Source organism: Schistocerca cancellata, chromosome 5, assembly GCF_023864275.1.
Source record: "Schistocerca cancellata isolate TAMUIC-IGC-003103 chromosome 5, iqSchCanc2.1, whole genome shotgun sequence".
Classification (NCBI taxonomy): domain Eukaryota; kingdom Metazoa; phylum Arthropoda; class Insecta; order Orthoptera; family Acrididae; genus Schistocerca; species Schistocerca cancellata.
The window spans coordinates 252,357,504-252,362,682 of NC_064630.1; positions in this window are offsets into that span (position 1 = coordinate 252,357,504).

Sequence of the window (5,179 nt, forward strand, 5' to 3'; positions counted from 1 at the left end):
GTACCATTTTGGTCACAGAGTGTCTGGACATTTTGTTTTGAGCCACCTACCGCTTTGACATAAGACCAAAATTTTTTAGGATTTTCTGCCAAGTCAGTACATAGAACTTTACTTTCGAATTCATTGAACGCCTCTCGCATAGCCCTCTTCACACTACATTTCGCTTCGCGTAATTTTTGTTTGTCTGCAAGGCTTTGGCTATGTTTATGTTTGCTGTGAAGTTCCCTTTGCTTCCGCAGCAGTTTCCTAACTCGGTTGTTGTACCACGGTGGCTCTTTTCCATCTCTTACGATCTTGCTTGGCACATACTCATCCAACGCATATTGTACGATGGTTTTGAACTTTGTCGACTGATCCTCAACACTATCTGTACTTGAGACAAAACTTTTGTGTTGAGCCGTCAGGTACTCTGTAATCTGCCTTTTGTCACTTTTGCTAAACAGAAAAATCTTCCTACCTTTTTTAATATTTCTATTTACGGCTGAAATCATCGATGCAGTAACCGCTTTATGATCGCTGATTCCCTGTTCTGCGTTAACTGTTTCAAATAGTTCGGGTCTGTTTGTCACCAGAAGGTCTAATATGTTATCGCCACGAGTCGGTTCTCTGTTTAACTGCTCAAGGTAGTTTTCAGATAAAGCACTTAAAAAATTTCACTGGATTCTTTGTCCCTGCCACCCGTTATGAACGTTTGAGTCTCCCAGTCTATATCCGGCAAATTAAAATCTCCACCCAGAACTATAACATGGTGGGGAAATCTACTCGAAATATTATCCAAATTATCCTTCAGGTGCTCATCCACAACAGCTGCTGAGTCAGGGGGCCTATAGAGACATCCAATTACCATGTCTGGGCCTGCTTTAACCGTGACCTTCACCCAAATTATTTCACATTTCGGATCTCCGTCAATTTCCTTCGATACTATTGCACTTCTCATCGCTATAAACACGCCTCCCCCTTCACTGTCCAGCCTGTCTCTGCGGTATACATTCCAATCTGAGTTTAGGATTTCATTACTGTTTACGTCTGGTTTCAGCCAACTTTCCGTCCCCAGTACTATATGGGCGTTGTGACCGTTTATTAATGAGAGCAGTTCTGGGACCTTTCTATAGACGCTCCTGCAGTTTACTATTAGCACATTAATATTGTTATTCCCTGTTGCATTTTGCCTACTCCTACCTTACCGCGTCTCAGGAGGCGTCTTGTCGGGCCTAGGGAGGGAATTCTCTAACCTAAAAAACCCACATGTGCACTCCACACGTACTCCGCTACCCTTGTAGCCGCTTCCCGCGTGTAGTGCACGCCTGACCTATTGACCTATTCAGGGGGACCCTACATTTCTCCACCCGATAGCGGATGTCGACAAATTTGCACCCCAGATCTCCGCAGAATCGTCTGAGCCTCTGGTTTAAGCCTTCCACTCGGCTCCAAACCAGAGGACCGCTATCGGTTCTGGGAACGATACTACAAATAGTTAGCTCTGATTCCACCCCGTGAGCGAGGCTTTCCGCCTTCACCAATTCCGCCAACCGCCTGTACGAACTGAGGATGACCTCTGAACCCAGACGGCAGGAGTCATTAGTGCCGACATGAGTAACAATTTGCAGTCGGGTGCACACAGTGCTCTCTATCGCCGCCGGCAGGGCCTCCTCCACATCTCGGATGAGACCCCCCGGCAAGCAGAGAGAGTGAACACTGGCCTTCTTCCCCGACCTTTCCGCTATTTCCCTAAGGGGCACCGGCCGGAGTGGCCGAGCGGTTCTAGGCGCTACAGTCTGGAACCGCGCGACCGCTACGGTCGCAGGTTCGAATCCTGCCTCGGGCATGGATGTGTGTGATGTCCGTAGGTTATTTAGGTTTAAGTAGTTCTACGTTCTAGGAGACTGATAACCTCAGAAGTTAAGTCCCATAGTGCTCAGAGCCATTTGAACCCTAAGGGGCTCCATCACCCGCCTAACGTTGGAGCTCCCAATAACTAATAAACGCCTTCCCCCGTGTGCCTGCTCGGACCTTGCTGAAGGAGCGGCCACATGTCCACTCACAGGCAGAGCGGGCGATGCCTCACGGCCAGCCTCCACATTGACCGTCCGCCTCATGCGCCGTGAACGCCACTGAACCCGCCACTTCCCTTGGGGAGAGGGTGGCCCAACCGAGCCCGGTACCCGTGAAGATGCCTCGACAGCAGGGACAGTGGGTGAAGCATGTAACATCTGGGGTGTACCATGCGACGCACCAGACTCCCCACTGCCGCTACACTCCGAGGCAGCAGCCTGAAGACAGCTGACCGCGGCCATCAACACGTTCAGCTGTTCGCGAACAGTGGCCAGCTCCTCCTGCGTCCTATCCATCCTAAGAAATCAATTTACTGTAGAGAGTTAATCAACTTTTAACTAGACTGCTAATTCACTAAAGGCGGCTGACTAAACTGACTAAACTGTGGTTGCTAGCCACTTCTTGTTGAAAACGATGAAAATAGCACTACCTGTCTCTGGACTGTATTGAAAACAAACACTAGCACTACTGGCACTATGGTTGACTAAAGGGACTCTCTCTGACTGTATTCAAAACAAACACGAAATCTATGTAACACTATTACTAGCACTCGACAATTAAAGCTTCCTAAAAGCAAAAACACACGGAAGCCCAGAGCCAGTATACAGTATACCAAAGACCAGTTACAACAGTTGTGGGTCAGTTTGCTTCAAGAGAGAATACAACGGCCTTATAATACCTTTCCCAATCGAATTAGAGCATTCATTCCTGGCGAGAGGGGTGCTACCTCACACAGATTTGTCGGCTCATACTGCCAAATTCTTTGTAAGTTTCAAGTGATTTTGTAATAAACATCCCATACCTCTCAATTCTGAAGTTTTATTTCGTTTGCTCCTCCACTTCTAGGTGCTTCGCTGTTTTGGTCAAGTGGTGTAGATTCTTAGAAATTTACTCCCCAATTTAGGACCTATGTCTGACATTAGCATATTCCTTTTCTCAAGAAATGAACTCTTTCATTGAGCTTATCTGCTTCTTATGTGCTTCTTGTTCCATTCGCATTGTATTACGTGGCTTCCAAGGTAGCTGATTTCCTTCACTTCGTCTATTATAGTGCGCTTAATTTTGTTGCCAAGTTTATTGCTAGCCAATATCTGCTGCTATTCATCAAAAGATCCTGTTAATCTTTCTCACTTTCATTGAGGTTATCAATGTTACCAGGGAATGCTAGCATGTATATTCTTCCAGCCTGAATTTTAATCACAATGTTGAATCTTTCTTTTAATTCTTTCTTTGCTTCTTTGATATGAGGGTTGGACAGTTGCGAAACAAGGCATCCCTTCCTTGTGCCATTTTAAATATGACCATTTCCCTCTTGGCCTTGCATTCTTACTGTTCCCTGTGCCTTCTTGTTCATATTATATATTACCCATCTTTCCCCGTAGTTTATACCTATTATTGTGGTGTCTGCAAATATTTTAAAGGTTGCCAAACGTTTCTAGTAGTTCGACAAGTGGTACAAAAGTGACCTTTTTTGTTTCTATATTTTCATCTATTTTCATTTCTAATTATTTATTTATTTATTGTAAGTCTTGCTTACATTAATAAAGACAACGGAAGAACAGCTTCTCTGGTGCATTTACGTTTTCCAAAGTTGCAACGATCTTAATCCGACAGATCATCAGTTTCATTCTTACAGGTATGTATATTAATCTTGTTAGGAGCTTGGATGCTTTCCGTGTTAGGTTGATATTATTATTTAACTGTTTATCTAACATATTCAGATTGAAAACGCCGTCATGGATATTTTTTACGTCTACATACACACTTCTCAAAACTCCTTCAGTCTGTGATGGTGATACCTTTTCTGCCACTATCTCTTGCCCACTTCCCTGCGCCATTCGCAAATGATGAGTGGTTAGAGCGACTGTCGGCAACTCTACGTCTGAGATCGAATCTGTCTGGCTCTACGGTCGTAGTAATCTTGCCTTACGGGTACATAACATGAATCAATAGGTCGCCCATGTTTCCTCATTCTTCTCAGAAAGGACTCTCTCGAAATTTCAGAAGCAAATCTCTCCTGATGGATAAGGCCTGTCCTGTAGCGACTGCCTTTGGAGTCTATTGGGCGTCATAACGTTCTCGCGCCAACTAAACGATCCCGTGACGAAACCTGCCACTCTACGTCGTGGTCTCTCTTCCCACCCTTTTACCTTCCCCAGTAAGTGTCTGAGACTGACGAGCAAGACTCAGGCATCGGGCGAACTAGTATTTTGTTGAGTACTCCTTGTCGACAAGGCAACGGAAGCCAATTGCCTCTCGTGCCTTTAGTCTGAAGATGACTTCTGGCTGGTCAGAAGCGCTTACGGCACTGTGAAAATCTCATGTGATTGTCTTTATAAAGGTATAGAAAATATATGATAGTATTTCAGTTGTTCATAGAGCGGAAAAGGGTAGGTGTATGGGTAGGGACATTTGGCAATGAATTTTAAACTAACAAATAGAACTTCGACATAAAAAATATATTAAGAACATTGTCAGAATTCTTCGCAGTGCGTAGGGAATAAAGTTACAGTAACTTTTTATCACAGGCTATATTTCCGACATAAAAACAGACCGATAGTCCGAAAGCTACACAGTTATATCATAAATATGAGAAATCAAAGTAATGTCTGAGTTAATAAATGACATTAAAAACTTAACATCTATGTGCATAACGTGCATACAAGATTGATATTATACGGACTCCGCTTGAAAATGAGCCATGGTCAAAACTAGTAACGGCGAAAAAGCATACTATACAAAAGAATAAATTGCAGCTCTGCTGGAATAGGCAACTAGGAAATGTATTTCATACAATTCACTGAAGCTGCGCAACAGTGTATACAAAAAAAGTTCAGTATATTTTGTAAGCAACACGTCCCTGTGTTACTATTTTATCCTCCTTTTATTATGACAACGTTTTAGAAGAATTTTACAGCAGTTCACAATGTAAAAAATACTTCTTTCTTAATTTTGATCAGTAATTTGAATGAGCTGATGGACATAAATGAGAATACGAGAGAGTGAAAGCGGTTTTAACCGCGGTTATAAAGTTTTACATGTTTAACGACATTCATCTGTTTAAATGGAATGCCAACGACGCTCACTGAAAATCGTTACCGAACGCGGAATATATGCTGCCATTGTA